This window comes from Piliocolobus tephrosceles, chromosome 4 (genome assembly GCF_002776525.5).
Source record: "Piliocolobus tephrosceles isolate RC106 chromosome 4, ASM277652v3, whole genome shotgun sequence".
NCBI classification, from domain to species: domain Eukaryota; kingdom Metazoa; phylum Chordata; class Mammalia; order Primates; family Cercopithecidae; genus Piliocolobus; species Piliocolobus tephrosceles.
Window position 1 is genome coordinate 96,862,821 of NC_045437.1, and position 20,960 is coordinate 96,883,780.

Here is a 20,960-nt window from a genome sequence, read left to right on the forward strand (position 1 = left end):
GATGGGGTTGTTTGTTTTTTTCTTGTATATTTGTTTGAGTTCTTTGTAGATTCTGGAAATTAGCCCTTTGTCAGATGAGTAGATTGCAAAAATTTTCTCCCATTCTGTAGGTTGCCTGTTCACTCTGATGGTAGTTTCTTTTGCTGTGCAGAAGCTCTTTAGTTTAATGAGATCCCATTTGTCAATTCTTAAGTGAATTAAGACTTTGAGGAACTTGTTGGAAAGGGATGACTGGTTTTGAAATGTGAAGACATGAGATTTGGGAGGAGTCAGGGGTGGAACGATGTGGTTTGGTTCTGTCCCCACCCAAATCTCATCTTGAATTCCCACGTGTTGTGGGAGTAACCCCATTGGAATTGAATCATTGGAGCAGGTCTTTCCTGTGCTGTTCTTGTGATAGTGAATAAGTCTAATGAGATCTGATGGTTATATAAAAACAGGAGTTTCCCTGTACAATCTCTCTTCTCTCATCTGGTGCCATGTGAGATGTGCTTTTCACCTTCTGCCATGATTGTAAAGCTTCTCCAGCCATGTAAAACTGTAAGTCCAATAAATCTTTTTCTTTTGTAAATTTCTCAGTCTCTGGTATGTCTTTATCATCAGTATGAAAATGGACTAAATACAGGTAAAAACATACAGTTAGATAGAAGGAATAAATTCTGGAGTTCAATGTGTATTTCAAAGTAACTAAAAAAAGATTTTAGAATGTCCACAACACAAAGAACTTATAAGTATTTGAGATAACAGATATCTCAATTACCCTGATTTCATTACTATACATTTTATACATGTATCAAAACATCACATGTACTCCAGAAATATGCACAATCATTATGCATCAATAAAACAATTAACAAACAAATCATATTTATATATATTAAAAAGCCATGTTTACATCTGTCAAAGGGCATGATCATATGTCACCTCCCTTTGCAACACTTCCTCAATCAGATATTCTAAGCAATTGTCTAAGTAACTTTTTCAATAGTCAACTCTCCATGAGGATAAGTCAAAAGGCTCACATTTTTAGGTACATTAATTGATTAGTAGGGAGAAAATTTGATCATAGGCCTAGTCTGCAATCAATAGTCTTGATTATTGATAATAAAGCTAATATTTTGATCATCATTCTTATATCTAGTTACCAGCATTTTAATACCCGTAGAAATATGCAGTGTTATAATTTAATTTATTGCCAGAATATAGTCACCCAGAATTCATGGTTCTACAAAGTTTGGCTTTTATTGAACTAAAGTACTTTGCTTCCTGACTACCTTCCTATCTTACATTTAAGTCAAAGTATACAATTATTTAATTCCAGAATAAACTTTACTTCTTTTTCTACATCTATCTATTCAGACCTACACACTTAACCTCTATGTCAGAGTCTTACTTTACAGTTCATTTTTTGTGCTATCCCATCTTTAAGGTAATAACACTTCTTAACACATCAATCAAATATGATAATATTAAGAAGCCTGAGTTCCTTGTTATCCCTTGTATTATTACTAATTTGTTTGTAATATTATGCACATACACAGTCATTTATTTTAATAGATTATTAACAATACTCAAGGCATTATTTTTCTATCTTGAGAGTTTTATACACAGTAGACATGCAATAAGTAAATGTGGAATCGATTTTGGGTTGTATTAGTCAGGATTCCCTAGAGAGACAGAACTAATGGAATATATATAATATATATGTTATATTATATATACACATATATAATACATCTATATTATACATATATTATAATACATATTATACATATATATATGAGAGTTTATTAAGTATTATCTCACATGATCACAAGGTCACACAATAGGCTATCTACAGGCTGAAGAGTAAGAAGAGCCAGTCCAAGTTGCAAAACTGAAGAACTTGGAGTCCGATGTTCAAGGGCAGGAAGCATCCAGCACAGAAGAATGATGTAGGCTAGGATGCTAGGCCAGCCTCTCCTTTCACATTTTTCAGTCTGCTTATATTCTAGCCATGCTGGCAGCTGATTCGATGGTGTCCACCCAGATTAAAGGTGGGCCTGCCTTTCCTAGCCCACTGACTAAAATGTTAATCTCCTTTGGCCAGGCCCTCACAGACACACCCAGGATCACTACATTGCATCCTTCAACAAAAAAAATTTGCTAGTGGATCACTTGGAGTGATGGTGAGTTGTGCCACTTCCACTTTGGTGAGCTATAGTTAAAATTTCTTTTTTAATTAAGCATTTAAAAGTGCAGATTTTAGTTTTTTTACTTTTATGGTGGCTTGGGTAAGTTCAGTTGAATTCACTGGCATTTATTTTGAAAAATAAAAAAGTAAATTTCACATTAGTGTCTGTATTTGACCATGCGATGTCATATTTAAAAAATTATTTTTGTTTGTTCTGAGACGGAGTTTAGCGCTTGTTGCCCAAGCTGGAGGGGAATGGCACGATCTCGGCTCACCACAACCTCCGCTTTCCTGGTTCAAGCGATTCTCCTGCCTCAACCTCCTGAGTAGCTGGGATTACAGGCATGCACCACCATGACAGCTAATTTCGTATTTTTAGTAGAGACAGGCTTTCACCATGCTTGTCAGGCTGGTCTTGAATTCCCAACCTCAGGTGATCTGCCCAACTCAGCCTCCCAAAGTGCTGGGATTACAGGCATAAGCCACTGTGCCCGGCCTAAAAATTAATTTTGATATTGTTTTATAATCTTCTACTTAGATCAAAATAACATCTTACATATATCTTAGTTAAAAGATTAACCACAAGAATAGTTTTTCTGTCAATTCTTCAATTTAAATACACAGTCTTCGTTTTAAAAATTTTTTAATTAAATTATTTTTTCTTTGAGTACAAGCCAGAAAAGAAACTGGAAAATGGATTTATCTTAATATTATAAAAATGTTTAGTCTCGCAGTTTTCAGCTTTCTCTTTCAATCTTGGATGAATTTAAGAACTCAATTTCTTAAATGTTTTAACTAAACTATGTTAAAATGTGAGGTATTTTTCTTTTTTGCATGACCTTAAAATAGCCTTTATACCTTGTTTTCAATCTTGAATATTTGAAGTTTGCTTTTGTGTTGTTAGATAGAATTTAAAAAGAAATCAAGCTACTGTTAGATTGAAAAACCATTAGAGCTTATTAAAGAAATTTTGAAACACAACTGTATGTATTACCTAGTCTGATTGATCTGGATATGTCTTAATTTAATCAAAAAAAGAGGCAGCAGCTACCTCTAAAGCAATCTTTCCTGAAGGAAGATTTCATATTGTGGTTCCCCTGTCACTTCACTCTAAATGTATGCTTTTTAGGCCTATCTTTCTGAAATGCACTTTGGTTTTGTATTAGTTGTATTAGGGTTTTCCAGAGAGATAAAACCAATAGATAGCTATAGATACAGATATATAAGAGGAGATTTACTATGAGAATTGTCTCACACAATTACAAATGCTCAGGAGTTCCACAACAGTCCATTTGCAAGCTGGAGACACTGGGATACCATAGCATACTGCACACAGTTTAAATTCAAAAGCTTCAGAACCAAAGAAGCTAATAATGTAATTCTTAGTTTGAGGCTGAAGGCCTGAGAACTATGGGGGCTGTGGGTGTAAGTCCTGGATTCCCAAGGACAGAGAGCCGAGAGTTCTGATGTCCAAGGATGACAGGAGGAAGATGTCTCAGTTTCAGGAGAGAGAGAGAAAAAAATATTTTCACTGCTTCTTTGTTTGTTTCTATCCAGACCACCAGGTGACTGGATGGTGCCCACCCCCATTGAAGGGCAATCTATCTCACTTAGTTCACTGACTTACAAGCCAGTCTCTACTAGAAACACCCTCACAGATACACCTGGAAGTAACGCTTTACCAGTTCTCTAGCTATTTCTTAATCCAGCCAAATCGACACCTAATATTTACATTTACAATACTGTCTATGATATTCATAAAGCTTATTTTACTGTATTTGTACCACATTTCAGTCTGTTCTTTCAACATCTTTAATTCACATGAGATTTATTGCATTGCTAGAAGCCAGGAACCTTATCTGTCTTTCAAGAAAGCTCCTATTATGGTCTAAAGTTTTATGTTCTCCCATGATTCATGCGTTGAAATCTAACCCTCAATGTGATGGTATTAAGAGGAACTTTGGAGTCAATTACCTCATGGTGGTGAAGCCCAAATGAATGGAATTAGCACCCAGAAGAGCCTATGAGGGAGCTGCTTTGCCCCTTTCACTTTCTGGGACATAGCTAGCAGGTGTCATCTCTAAGGAACAGACAGAATGCCCTAATGTTAACAGGTATTTCATATCATTAATATATCAATAATTTTTGCACATTGACAGGAAAGGTATATACAAATTAGTAGAGAATTGAGCAAATACAAAGGCAAGGCACAGACTGGGAGCAATGTACTATACATCTCATTAGACAACAAATCTGACTGAGCCTTGATCTTGGACCTCTCAGCCTTCAGAACTGTAAGAAATAAATGTCTGTTGTTTATAAGCTACTCGGTCTATGACAGTTTTGTTATAGCGGCCAAAACTAAGACAGGCACCATTTTGCTCTAGTCCTCCCGAACATGCTTATCAAATGTTTTTTTTGATATGGAAGAACATGTAACAATATACTGTATCAGTGGTGATGTTTAACCTCCAGGGAAGCAACAAATAATCTCAGAGAAAAATGTTTTATGAGAAACTAAAACAAAATAAACTGATATTAAATGTAAACAAATTTCTTTTGTCCCTAAATTTGTACTTTCAGAGGCTTAGACATTATTTTGTATTTCCTACTTCTGATGGGTTTATTTTAAAATACAGGATAACAGTTGCTGTCACTTATTGTTAGTTAAAATGTTGAATTTAAAAATTTTATCCATAATTTCATATGGAATAACTGTGTTTTTAAATTGAAGCGTGAGGCATTTTACTCATTTTCTGTTTGTTTTTCTTCTGCTGGTAGCGAATGAGGACTGGTTGCTACAGCAACATATTTATTCTGCAAATGCTTTTGGGCTTTCATCAGATGTTCACTCTGACAGTGAGTTCTGCCTTCGGAATGTCTGACTTTTACAACCATAGCTAATTACAAAACCTGTAACCATTTTATTCCACTGCCCTAAAGGTTAACACAAAACTTGTAGTATTGAAACAAATGTGGATTGTGAAAACAAATCTTATGAAGAACAGAGAAAAACAAAGTAATTACATTTTTAAATCTATAGTCAAAAATATTAAACTTTAAATCACCTGTAGCTCTTAGGTTTGTAAAATACCTTTGGCAAGTGAGAAAAAAAATATCAGTTTTCTCTTTATTTTTCTCCATCACTCTTCAATCAAGGTTCTTCGCAAATACTCAGAACTAAAATATTATATTGGTTTTCAAACACTAGGCATTTCAACAAAATAATTTAACTCTTGAATCAGAGGAAGAACTTATACTTACAATGTTTGAATTTTGTACCATTTCAACTAAATTTGTATCTTTCTGGATGAATCTTAATTTTCTATAAACACAATGTACATAATATCTTTAAAGATGCTGGATATAAATAAATATTAAAAATTTGACTTTGTCAGTTTTTACAAAGAGCAAAAAGGTACAATATGTTCAAATTCTAACACATATATCTATAGAGCAATATGAAACTAAGAATGATTTCAGCTGTGTTATTTCAAATCACCTTTCTATTTCACTGTTAAGAACCTGAAAAGCTATTTGTTCATTTCTGTCTAATCTATTGGATACATATTTGAAGGTGTGTGTACATATTACTCTTTTATTTTAAATTTTGTTTTGTGATGTATGAATGACTGATATTTGTATATAAATATATAACTGTGGTCTTAGCATTTTAATTAATTTTGGTTTTCTTACTAAATAGCAAATCACGAAATTTTCTCCATGTAGATTTTCTCAGCGTAGATTTATTAGGAATAAATCTACATTGTTAGCTTTAAGGGTTTTTGTGTTTTTAAAATATCCTAATTTAACTATTTTATTATTCATAATTTTTATGTATGAAAGGTTTTATTTTATGGAATTGGTTTCAAGTACTTCAAAAAGTACTGGAATTCCAGATTAATTTTCTAAAGTAGTAACAAAAACATAAGGAATAAAAAAAGGTGAAATTAGTCACATATTCTTCAATTATACATGATTCTGCTCATTTCCTCTTGTAAACAAAGCAATAAATATTACCAGATGATGATGATGACTAATTATTATAATAATTTTACGTGCAAGATACATATCAAGTAATAGCTTCTTGCTATTTAATTTCCAATTCCCCATCTCCATTTCTCATGCTTATTGATCATTCAGATTTAAATTTCTATAACAGCCCTCTTGTGTTTGTTTCTTTGGTTATTGATTTTTTTGTTTGTTTTTGAGACAAGGTTTTGTTCTCACAGCCTAGTGTGCAGTGGTGCAATCATGGCTCACTGCAACCTCCAAGTCCTGAGCTCAAGCAATCCTCCTATCTCAGTCTCTGAGTAGCTGAAACTACATGTATGTGCCACAACATCCAGCTTTTTTTTTTTTTTTCCACTCCTGGGCTCAAGTGGTCCTCCCACCTCAGCTTCCCAAAGTTCTGGGGCTACAGGCTTCAGCCATTGCTGCCAGTAGGTACCTTACCTTTGTATTTGCTCAATTCTCTACTGATTTGTATATACCTTTCCTGTCAATGTGCAAAAAATTATTGATATATTAACGATATGGAATATCTGTTAACATTAGGGCATTCTGTCTGTTCAAATGGCCAGTATAGGGAATTGTGAAGAGCAATGGAACTCTTGATTGACAGTCATTCTAATCCATTTATCTTTGTTGTATTTCTAAATTTCATAGAAGATAAAATTTTATTTTTTAAATTATAGTAAAAATAAAGAAGGAATATTTGGAAAATCAGTAACAGAGAGCTCTATTACTTACACACACACATACACATACACACACACACACATTTGCAACTTAACTACAGGTCACCAAAAAGAAGCTGTGAGGCAATTGAGACCATATTGCATATAAACTCTGCTAGACTGGGTTGATCAATCTTGGTTCATTTGAATGAAAGAGATGTGAGAAACAAAATCAAAAGTTAAAGTGAACTGAAACTTTCTACACCTTTTATTTGGAACCTATCTTATTTGAAAATAATATAGTTAGAACCCCCAAATGCGTCACCATGTCATTATCAAATAAATTAAGTAAGCCAGAGACAAAAAAAGATTGAAGCTATGAAGAAAATAATAACATAAGGAAACACAATAAGTTATGCAAAAATAAATAATACCAAGTATGAGATTGACATAAGAAAATCAGTTTTGAAAGAAAATAAACCTATGAATAGCAACTTGAGCTATAAAGATTTAGAATGGAAAGATATGTGAAAAAAATAGATGAATAGTATGTATAGAATGATGACAAAAATGTATTTTATATGGTTGAAAGATGTCATTGAGAAGTATGTAAAGAAACGAGTGAGGTCCTGAGTAATGATAAAGGAAACATAAGGACACTTGATATAATTTCCCATATGTAGTATATTTTTCATGATAACATAAAATAAGATGTATTATTTCAATAGTCAGGAAAAAACAAATGTTGACAACAATAACAAATAATAGTCTAATGAGGGTATAGAGAATAAATAGAGGAGAAATATATACATATATGACTTTATTAAATTTGGATTTGCAAATTAGGAGATAAATATTTTAAAAAATAGTTCTAGGAAAACAGGGTTTTAATCAGAAATAACTGCATATTTATAGGAATATGCTATTAATTAAATAATTTCAAGGTAATTTAAAAAATTATATGTAATACATGACATCATAAAGAGCTAAACTAAAGCAAAATATCTCATATATGTTAACACATAAGTATTTTATGTCTAGATTCAGAAAGCCTTCTCAGAATTGTACCAAAGCAATGAGTTGTTACCACACTCATGCATGTAATCTCATAAAATAAAATATCCTGCACCTGAAAACAACAAAATATCTAACATTGTTGAAAGTAATATTAAATGACATATTAGGGAAATAGTTGCAAAAAATAGTTCAAAAATGTCAAATTTATTTAAGGTAGAAAATCATGATCGCCACTTAAAAATATGCAGAAAAGTAAATAAAATGTTGAAATAAAAAGAAATTATATTTCTTAATTATTACAAAATTGCAAAAATAATACAATCTTACCTGATCAGGTTACAACATGCTAAAATAAGCGTGATACTCAGTGTTTAAAATAGTTTCAGAAGATCAGAAAATAAGTTTTTTCTACTTGAAGTTTGGTGAAAACATAATATTTAATTCAACGAATACTTGAATTCTTGCACTTCACAATGTAGACTAACAAGCATTTATAGGCATATGCTTTCATTTTCTTCAACTTCTAATGTTTATGGTCATGTTTCCCAATAGGAAATAATATCAAATTATGCACAATGAAGGATCTCCCACATCTTATCCACCAACTATGTGGTTCTGTGTTTCACAGAAAAATGTTACTTTTTAAACATATCTTTTCTTATATATGAAATATATTATATTATATACAAGATATATATTATAAACACTGCTTTTATATATATTAGGAATGCACAAGCAAACACATATAGAGCATACTGGTACTATAAAGCCAAATTGAACATAAGATATTCACAATTAGCTGGACTAGGTGATGTCTAATCAGATAAGTTCATTTCTCGTTTTGAGGAAGTAGAATAAAGTGGGAGAGGAACCTGGACAAGGAAACAGCAGATGACCCAAGTTCAGGAAATAGAAAGGCAGAGAATGAGTCACAGATAGGCATGGGCAAGGACTTCACGTCTAAAACACCAAAAGAAACAGCAACAAAAGCCAAAATTGACAAATGGGATCTAAGTAAACTAAAGAGCTTCTGCACAGCAAAAGAAACTACCATCAGAGTGAACAGGCAACTTACAGAATGGGAGAAAAATTTTGCAATCTACTCATCTGACAAAGGGCTAATATCAAGAACCTACAAAGACCTCAAACAAATTTACAAGAAAAAACAAACAACCCCATCAAAAAGTAGGCAAAGGATATGAACAGACACTTCTCAAAACAAGACATTCATACAGCCAACAGACAAATGACAAAATGCTCATCATCACTCGCCATCAGAGAAATGCAAATCAAAACCAAATGAGATACCATTTCACAACAGTTAGAATGGCAATCATTAAAAAAATCAGGAAACAACAGGTGCTGGAGAGGATGTGCAGAAATAGGAACACGTTTACACTGTTGGTGGGACTGTAAACTAGTTCAACCACTGAGGAAGACAGTGTGGTGATTCCTCAAGGATCTAGAACTAGAAATACCATTTGACCCAGCCATCCCATTACTGGGTATATACTCAAAGGATTATAAACCATGCTGCTATAAAGACACATGCACACATATGCTTATTGCAGCACTATTCACAATAGCAAAGACTTGGAATCAACCCAAATGTCCATCAGTGACAGACTGGATTAAGAAAATGTGGCACATATACACCATGAAATACCATGCAGTCATAAAAAGGATGAGTTTGTGTCCTTTGTAGGGACATGGATGCAGCTGGAAACCATCATTCTCAGCAAACTATCGCAGGAACAGAAAACCAAATGTTCTCACTCATATGTGGGAATTGAACAGTGAGTTCACTTGGACCCAGGAAAGGAAACATCACACACCGGGGCCTATTGTGCAGAGCAGGGAGGGAAGAGGGATAGCATTAGGAACTATACCTAAGGTAAATGATAAGTTAATGTGTGCAGCACACCAACATGGCACATGTATACATATGTAACAAACCTGCACGTTGTGCACATGTACCCTAGAACTTAAAGTATAATAATAATAATAATAATAATAATAATAATAATAATAATAATATTAAAAGAAAATGTGGCACATATGCACCATGGAATACCATGCGGTCATAAAAAAGGATGAGTTCGTGGCCTTTGTAGGGACATGGATGCAGCTGGAAACCATCATTCTCAGCAAACTATTGCAAGGACAGAAAACCAAACACCGCATGTTCTCACTCATAGGTAGGAATTGAACAATGAGATCACTTGGACCCAGGAAGGGGAACATCACACACCGGGGCCTATTGTGGGGAGGGGGGAGAGATAGCATTAGGAGATATATCTAATGTAAATGATGCGTTAATGAGTGCAGCACACCAACATGGCACATGTATACATATGTAACACACCTGCACGTTGTGCACATGTACCCTAGAACTTAAAGTATAATAAAAAAAGAAAAAAGAAAAAAAAAAAAACTCTTGTATCCAAAACATGTAAAACAATTGATCAGAGGTCACTAACGTTTCCATTATTTTATTTAACATATGTAAATATTTGAGTTTTTTTGGGAATGTATTTGATCCTTTGGAATTTTTTTCTGGTGTCTAATGAAAGGAAAAAGTTCCAATATATATAAATTATTTATTGTTTAGTGAGTTGTTTCTTCCTAATTTGAAACACTGTTTTTGGAGGGTGGGGGAGTGGGGGTCGGGGCAGAGTGGCTCTGTCACCCAGGCTGGAGTACAATGGAGCTAACTCGGCTCACTGCAACCTCCGCCTCCTGCGTTCAAGGGATTCTCCTGCCTCAGCCTCCCGAGTAGCTGGGATTACAGGCACTGGCCATCATGCTTGGTTAATTTTTGTATTTTTGTGTAGATGTGGTTTCGCCACGTTGGCCAGGTTCGTCTTGAACTCCTGACCTCAAGTGATCCACCTGCCTCAGCATCCCAAAGTGCTGCGATTACAGGTATGAGCCATTGCACGGGCCTTGAAGCACTTCTTGTTTGCATCTCTCCTAATTTTACTTAAATACGGCATTTCTATATTTTCAGGATATATAACTTTGAATACTGACTTTTTTATTCCTTTATTTCCTACATTTAAAAGTGTTAAATACTTACAACCTCTTATTTTAGCTAATATTTTCAATCATCTCTTGCTTGACTAATGTCTCTCCTCTAGTGAAGTTCTTACATGCTCAAAAATGTTGCTCTCTTTGTTCATTCGTGAATAAATCTATGAGAGAAAATTAGCATTGCTTCAGACAATGCAAGAGAGCTAGTTTATACCAGAAGTGACTTCCATAGAGTCCTTATGGAAATCTCAAGAACCGAGGACTATATATGCAGACAAGTGCATGATTGAAAAATAAGCCTAAATATAATAATAGAATTAAAAAATTCAAGCATGGTGTTAGCTCAATCTCATGCTGCTTAAAGAAATACCTGAGACTATATGATGTATAAAGAACAGAGGTTTAATTCACTCACAGTTCCACAGGACTGAGGAAGCCTCAGGAAATTAACAATCATGGCGGAAGGCTCCTCTTCACAGGGTAACAGGAGAAAGAATGTGTGCAAGTAGGGGAAATGCCAGACACTTATAATACCATCAGATCTTGTGAAAATCATTCATTATCAAAAGAACAGCATGGGGAAATCACCTTCATGATCCAATTACCTCCATCTGTTCCTGTTCTTTACACATGGGGATTATTATGATTCAAGGTGAGATTTGGGTGGGGACAGAGAGCAAAACCATATCAAGCATAAAGTTAATGAAAATATTGTTGAAATAAAAGAAGTTGCTCTAATACTTTTTAACTCTCCTGTATTTCTTAGTTTCAAATAAAGTTAGATAGATACCATATAACTGATTGTAGCTAAGAAGTCAAACAAAAATCATTTCTAGGCAAAGGCACTTAGAAACTCAGGTGCCTCCGTTATTCTTCTTTTCTCCTACAATGGTGATTTTGATGGTCAGATGACATAGAGGGTGTAACTCCAAATAAAGTCAAGTAACTTTTATTAGGAAAAATAAACACTTATTGTATAATGCTTGAGGTGTTGACATTTGTCTGTTTTAACAACTAGAGCTAATTATAATTCTAACGTCTATTGTCCCAGGGGTAACTGAGCAACGTCATAGGATCTCCTCCACCTCCGTTCCAAATTACAGACTTTATAATTTGGCCTATGGTCCATTTTATCTTTTGTTCATTTAGCTCACTTTTTAAATTTCCATTTTCTAGTCTCTTTACTATTTTGTCAATTGTGAACAAAATCAATTTACTCTTCTCTCTCTAATTTTGTCTCCATTTTTGTGATGATTCTATTTTTTTCATCTATTTATTAAGTTTGGTCAAATGTTGTCACCTTCTATGTTTCTTTTTCTGTATTTGAAGGAACTTGGATAGTATATCAAGGGCCCCAGAAATACACTTTATATTAATTAATTAATTGTTACACACATTTGTAAATTTTTCACATTTCTTCCTACAATTTTATGAGTGTTTTTTAATCATATTTTCTCAGACTATCCCAAGAATCTAATATCTGAGATAATGGACATTTTCATAGGAATATTGTTTTAAATATTATTGGTTTTTAAATACAACAAAGAGCATATATTTGTTAAAATTGAGGTTTTTATTAGCCTAATAAATGATTATTATTTATTAATTTAGTGCACATTGTTGCATTTTCACAAAATAACATAAAGTCATGAAATATTTCAAAATGATATTACTAAAAACAACTAAAGTTTCTGTGACACGCACCATTGCTAAACATAATACTTCTAGTAGATAATAATAAACATATTAGCTCTAATATGGCAGGGAGATAGACATTTCTCCCTTTCTTTATAAGTTGTTATGCCTTTTTACCTTTTTCCTCCCCTTGAATTTGCTAAGGCCTCCTGTACAATCTGAATCTAATATCAGTGACTGATTGTAGAAATACTTGCTTTGTTTCTAATAGAAGGGAAGGTAGAGTGTTCAAAATATGAGCTGTGTGTCTGATGTTAGCAGTAGGTTTATACAGATATCTTTTATCAAATTGAAAAAGTTTTCTTTTCTTTTTAGTGTACTGAGGATTTTAGTCATGACTACGTATTATATTTTGCAAAATACCGCCATATGCTAATGAGTTCATAATTTTTCTCCTTTATACTCTTAATGTGAATGGTACTGATTACTTTTGAAGGTTAAACCAATTCTGCATTACTGGGAAAAATTCCAGTGGGTCGTGATGGACTATCATCTTCATATATTGCTGGATTTAACAGGATATGCTATAAATATTTTTTCTATTTATGTTCATGACAGGCATTGATTTTAGTGTACACTTAAGATTCCCTTTAAATATAAATCCTTTCTTTCTATTGGTGTATAGTATTCTTAACCCATAAATATTTGTTCCAAGAGTGTAAACTGAGTCCAGCAAGTCCTTTCAGCAATTGAACATTTAAGGTAGCTAATGGATAAGTAGAGCTGGAGGATATATAGGAAGACTATGAAGAATTTTATAGTCTAAAGACTATTAAGTAAGGAAGCTTGGATGATTGGGAAGATTCAAATAGTCTACAGTATATGCAGTAGAAAATATCTGGTAATGATTTTTCATTGTTATGTAGTAACAATGGGTAACTCTTTCGCCAATAAACATTGTTATTTTTCAACATCACTGCCTCTCTAAACCTAATATTTGCATTAATATTATATTTTTCTTTCAGTACTTAAAGTCCTGTATTGTAATGAATGGTTTCTTACTATTAGTGAAGCACAGCTTGACATCTTCCCAGCTGCTGATTAGGTTAACGTGATCGGACATAGTCACCTGATAGACGCAAACATAAATTTTCTCTGGAGGCAGAAAACGTTAAAACATGCAGCGGCACTAGAAGTAAGATACTCATTACTCCTCCCAAGAAGGAACTTACTCTCTAGGTTGGAGAAGTTAACTTACAGCCCTTAGTCATTATAATTTCAGAATCCACTGTTGGACTGAACAAAAGTTCACGTTATTTCTGAGTAGCCACCAGGCAACAACTAAGCACAGTGGTAACTAATCATGATGGGGTAGCAGGATCTAGATTTTCCTTCCAAAAGAGAAATTCCTTTTTAGTACAGATAATCTCATTGTGTTGGTCTAGATTTTATCAGATGTGTGTCATGGCCTCTTCCTGACTAATCCTCCTTCCTCCTCTCTTACCTTAGTAAGATGATCTCTATACTTCTCATTACATTAAAACAATTAAATCAGTGGGATATTTCTGCAAGAAATCAATGCAATAGAATCCAGTAATTGATCCCAAAATATGTAGACTTTTGACTAATTATAAAGTGGTAGAAAGCAGCTGTAAAAAGAATGATTTGTTTGTCTTCACCAAAACTCATATTGAAATTTGACCCCCAATAAGATGGTTTGTCTCTGTATCCCCATTCACATCTCATGTCAAATTGTAATCTTCACATGTCAGGGGAGGCGCCTGTTGGGAAGTGACCAGATCATGGGGGCAGATTTCCACCATGCTGTTCTCATGACAGTGAGTGAATTTTCATGAGATCTGATGATTTAAAAGGGTGTGGAACTTCCTTTCTTGCTCTCTTTCTCCTGCCTTGCCAAGGTAAGGATGTGCTAGCTTTCCCGTCACCTTCAGCCATGCTTGTAAGTCTCCTAAGGCCTCCTAGTGATGCTTCCTGTTAAGCCTGCAGAACTGTGAGTCAATTAAACCTCTATTATTCATATATTGCCCAATCTCAGGTGTTCTTTATAGCAGTGTGAGAACAGACTAACACAGAAAATTGGTACCAATACTGGGGCACTGCTATAAAAATACCTGTAAATGTAGAAGCAACTTTGGAACTGGGTAATGAGCAGAAGTTGGAACAGTTTGAAGGGCTCAATAGAAGACACGAGGATGTGGGAAGGTCTTCCTAGAGACCAGTTAAATGATTTTGATCAAAATGCTGGTAGTGATATGGAAAGTGAAGTCTAGGCTGAAGTGATCTCAGATGGAGATAAGGAAATATTGGGAACTAGAATAAAGATCATTATTGCTATGCTTTATCAAAGAGATTGACAGCATTTTGACTTTGCCCTAGAGATCTGTAGAAATTTGAACTTGAAAAAGATGATTTAGAGTATCTGGCCAGACACATTTCTAAGCATCAAAGCATTCAAGATATAACCTGGCTTTTGATTTAAAAAAAAAAAAAAATGCGTAATATGTATTGCATGACCTGGCTGTGTCTAAGAGAGAATGCTCATACATGTGGAAAGGAGATGGTATGAAATTGGAATATTTATTTAAAGGCAGAGTATAAAAGTTTGAAAAATTTGCATCCTGATAATATGGTAGAGAACAAAACAAAACAACAACAACAAAAAAACGACAACACAATATCTAGGGAGAAATTCAAGTAGGCTGCAGAAATTTGCCTAAGTAATGTGGAATTGAATGTTAATAGCCAAGACACTGGGGAAAATGTCTCAAGGGCATGTCAGAGACCTTTGCAAAAGCCCCTCCTATCGGAGGCCTAGAAGCCTAGGAGGGAAAAATGGTTTTGTGGGCCAGGCCCAGGATCCCAATGCTCTGTACAGTCTCAGAACATGGCACGTTGCATCCCAGCCACTCCAGCTCCAGCCGTGGCTAAAAGGGACCAAGGCACAACTTGAGCCATTGCTTAAGAAGGTACAAGTCTCAAGCTTTGGCAACTTCCAAATGGTGTAGGGTGTGTGGGTACACAAAAGTCAAGAGTTGAAGTTTAGGAACCTCTGACTACAATTCAAGGATGTACAGAAATGCCTAAATGTCCAGGCAGAAGCCTGCTGCAGGGGAGGAGGCCTCAAGGAGAACTTCTACTAGGCAAATATGGAGGGGAAATGTGGAGTCAGAGCCCCCACACAAAGTCACCACTGAGGAACTACTTAATGAATCTGTGAGAAGAGGACCACTATCTTCCAGAACCCAGAATTGTAGATCCACTGATAGATTGCACCATGCACCTGGAAAAGCCACAGGTATCAATGCCAGCCCATGAAAGCAGCCGGGAATGGGGCTCTACCCTGTACAACCACAGGGGCAGAGCTTCCCAAGGCTGTAGGAGCCCACCACTTGCATCAGTGTGCCCTGGATGTGAGGGATGGAGTCAAAGGAGATTATTTCAGAGCATTAAGACTTAATGACTGCACCACTGGGTTTTGAACTTGTGTGGTCCCTGCAGCTACTTTGTTTTGGCCAATTTCTTCCTTTTGTAATAGGAGCATTTATCTAATGCCTGAATCTCCATTGTATCTAGGAAGCAGGTAACTTGCTTTTGATTCTACAGACTCACAGGCAGAAGGGACTTGCGTTGTGTCAGGTGCGACTTTGGACTTGGACTTCTGAGTTAATGCTGGAATGAATTAAGATTTGGAACATGATATTTGGGAGGTGCCAGAGGTAGAATAATATAGTTTGGCTCTGTGTTCTCACCCAAATCTCATATAGAATTGTAATCCTCACATATCAGGTGAGGGGCCTGGTCAGAGGTGATTGGATCATGCGTTCTCATAATAATGAGATCTTTCATGAGATCTGATAGTTTAAAAGTTTTCTGAGGCTTCTCTGTCATACTTCCTGTTAAGTGTGCAGTAACTTGAGTCAAGTAAACCTCTTTTCTTTATAAATTACCCTGTTTCAGGTAGTTCTTTATAGTAGGTAGTGTGAGAAAAGACTAATACACCCAACATTGCAAATGTTGGGAGATGGGGCTCAGTGAGAGGGGTTTAAGTTATGGGAGAAGGTCCCTCACGAATGGTTTGGTGTTGTTCTTGCAACAGTGAGATCTCACTCTCAAGAGACTGATTTTTACAGAAATAAATTATTTCCTGCCAGAGGTGGTTTTTGTAAAGCCAGCAGTACTCTTCATACATGTCCACTTTCTCTTTGAATGTTTCCATTACATTATGATTGTGATGCAGCATAAGAGCTTTTACCAGAAGCCAGGGCCATGCCCTTAGATTTCTCAGTCTGCAGTACTGTCAGCTCAATAAACTGCCTTTCTTTATGAACAAACGTTATGTGATAGCAACACAAAATAGACAAAGACATCATATAAAAGAACAACAAGTGGGTGCTGACTTTGTTATTACACCTTACATGTTTTTTGTTTAATTTGGACTATAGATACACATGTTAATTTTAAAATGTGTAAGTTCTCTAGAAGAAAACATAAAAAGAATATTTTCAAAACTTGGGGATAAAACATATTTCACTAAGGCAAAGCAGTGTATCAGTGAGAAATAGTCACAGCTGATGGAAATATAAAATGACACAAAGACTGGGAAATTCTTGGCAGGATTAATAAAAATTCTCATATCCTATGACTAACATTTTTATTCTTGAGAATATACTCATTAACGTGTACTCAATATTCATAATAGCCAAAAATGAAAACAAATAAAATGCCCATGAACTATAAAATGAATAGTGTTATATTTTATATTATATAATTCAATACTATACATAATTATTTTAAAAATAGGAAATGGCTTCTATACTAAAACTCACAAATCTACCAACAATATCTGATTAATTATGCAATATAGTTAACATTATGTAATGTCAAATTTGGCAGAATTACTCTATGGAAATTAAAGTAACATGAAACTCGGGGTTTTGGTTTGCCTTTAGGAGTGATGAGTAGTGAATGAAGGGTATGAATTGGGCTTTTGGGTTGCACGTAATATTTTATTTTGACTTGTTTGGGGATTCACAGATTTGTTGCTCTGAAAATCAAGAGTAGTATACTATCAGAAAGTAACATACCTTTCAGAATGTGTGCTATGTATCAACTTAAAAATTTTCACACACACACACATACAGAGAAAAAAAAACCACACACACACACACACACACACACACACACACACACACACACACACATAACCCTCTCTTTTAAAAAAGACAGGGCCAGGCATGGTGACTCATACCTGTAATCCTGGCACTTCAGGAGACTGAGGTGTGTGGATAGCTTGAGCCTAGGAGTTTAAGACGAGCCTGGAGGTAATAGTGAGACCCTATATCTGGAAAAAAAAAAAAAAAATGAATTGACACAATTACCTGTGTGTGGTGGTGTGTGCCTCTAGTCTCAGCTATTCCAGAGGATTAGGTGGGAGGATTGCTTGAGCTTGGGAGAACAAGGCTTTTCTGATCATGCCATATGATCATGTCACTGCACTTCAACCTGGGTGCCTGAGAGAAATTTTATCTCCAAAAAAAGCAAAGGAAAATCAAGAGTGAAAATGCAGGATATTTAAATAATTTTTTTGTCAATAGTTACAAGATGTATTAAAAGTTGTATTTATGAAAATACAAATTCAAATTTATTACAGAAATAATATGAAATAAATTATTTAAGCATTCAATGCAGCAAGCTTAGGAAATAATAAAGCCAAGGAAACTAAAAATTTACATTACAAAGCTAAAATGAACAACTGGATTTTAAAATGGGCAAATGATCAAATAGCTAATCAAAGAAGATATACAGATGACAAATAAGCATATGAAAAGATGATCAACACCACACCACATGTCATTATTGAATTGCAAGTTAGCACAACAGTGAAAACCACTGCACAACTACTAAAATGGTCAAATTTCAAACCACTGACAATAGTACTTAATTGCTATGGGAATGCAAAATGGTAAAACTACTTTGCAAGACAGTTCCACAGTTCCTTAAAAAACAGAACAAATATTCTCTGACTACATGATCCACAGAATCATACCCCATTGTATTTATTAAACTGAGTTGAAAATTTATGTCCACACGAAAGCCTGCACACGATGTTTATAGTAACTTTATTCATAATTACCAAAACTTGGAACCAACCAAGATGTTCTTTAATAGGTGAATGGATAAATAAACTGTGGAACATCCAGACAACGGACACTAAAAATATGAGTTACTAAGCAATGAAAAGGAATGGAAGAAACTTACATGCATATTACTAAGGAAAATAAGTCATTTTAAAAATCCATAAACTGCATGATTCCAACTACATGGCAAAAAGTACAGAGAAAATAAAACATTCAGTGGTTGCTTGGGGGAAGGGAGATAGGACTCTCATAGGAGCAGAGAGGATTTTTAAGGCAGTGAAACTGTTCTGAATGATGCTACAATGCTGGATAAATGTCATTATACATTTGTCAAAACCTATGGAATATACAATGCTGCTGGTGAACTGTAATGTGAACTATTGCCTCTGGATGATAATAATGTGTTAGTATATTAGATTCATTGATTTTAACAAATGTATTATTCTGGTATAGGATGCTGATAGTTCGATACTCTAAAGTGGGGAACAAAGGGTATATGGGAAATCTGTATTTTTTGCTCAATATTTATGTGAACCTGCAACTTCTAAAAATAAAAAAAATTAAATTAAATTAAAAATACACATACACACAAAACCTCAACAGTAAAGAAATCATATATAGAGAAGAATAAACAATATTTCCAATTACTACACCAAATATTTAGGTCAAAAGAGATTTTCAATGTATTTTTTTAAATGTTTCTAATAAGAGGTATCACAAAGCATTCTACCATTTTTTAACCTAGTTTGCAAAAGACTGATAAGACTGACATTAAAAACTCTTAAATAACATAGTATTTTAAAAGACTAGGATCCATTCTTAGTGTTATAAAATATTTATTACAAAGCAATAGTAAACATGTTACATAGTGATGAAACAATAAAAATCCTTCCAACAAAATTAGAGGACCAAAAATTTCATTATGTTACATTTTTCCAGAAAAGCCAGTCAAAGCAACACATAGTCAAAGAGCTACAAATAATTAATATAAATAAGAAGATTTTCAGTATTTTCAGATAATAGCAAAGTATACTGAGAAACCCAAGAAAATCTAAAAACGTTTTTAGAAACAGTAAAAGATTAGGTAAAAGTGAATAACATTTTCAGTAAGAATACAAATTAAGATATACTTGAGAAAAAAGTTGTCATGAACAATAGGAAAACCATATTAAATCTCTACTGTAATCTAAATATTTTAGATGCAGGAGCAGATAACAACCTGGGGAAATGTCCTTTACTTTTCAAATATGACCTTCACCTTACACAAATCTTCCCCTGACTTTCTTATAGTTGGTCATATGACCTTCCAGGGTCTCACCCCACAACCTGGAGGCCAATTACATTTCTACGATGTTGTCCACAAAAACCCAAAAGTACAGGGTTTGGAGAGCTTCCACATGGCTGAACATGTGGAGGTTCCTAGAGGGTGACATTCCCAGGGAGATCATAGAAGCTCATGTCTCTTCCCCCATATCTTGCCCTATGTGTCTCTTCATTTGTATTCTTTGTGATATCCTTTGTAATAAACCTGTAAATGTGTTTTCCTGAATTCTGTGAGCCATTCCAGCTAATTAATTAAACCCAAAGAGGGGGTCACGGAAACCTCAACTTGAAGCTTAGGTCAGAAATCCTGGAGACCCAGAATTGTGCCTGGTATGGGGGTAGGCAGTCTTGTGGATTGAGCCATCAACCTGAGGTATCTGACACTATCTCTAGGTAGATAGTGTCAGAAAAAACTACAGAACACCCAGCTGGTGTCCACTGAAGAACTGATTGCTCACTTGGTGGTGGGAAGAAATTGCTCCCACATTTGGTCACAGAGTCTTCTGTGTTGATTGTTGTGTTGGTGTGAGAGCAGAGGAAACATGGTTACAGTGTGTATTTGTCTGTTCTCATGCTGCTATAAAGAACTGCCGAGACTGAATAATTTACAAAATAAAGTTTTAATTGACTCAGAGTTCAGCATGGGTGGGTAGCTTTCAGGAAAATAACAATCATGGTAGAATGGGAGGCAAACATGTCCTTCACATGGTAGCAGGAGAGACAAGTGCCAAGCAAAGGGGGACAAGCCCCTTATAAAACCACCAGATCTCATGAGAACTCACTCACTATCATGAGAACAGCATGAGGATATCCGCCCCTGTGATTCAATTACCAACCACTAGGTCCCTACACAACACATGAGAATTATCAGAACTACAATTCAAGATGAGATTTCGGTGGGGACATAGCCAAATCATATCACAGTGTTTTCTCCAAACACCC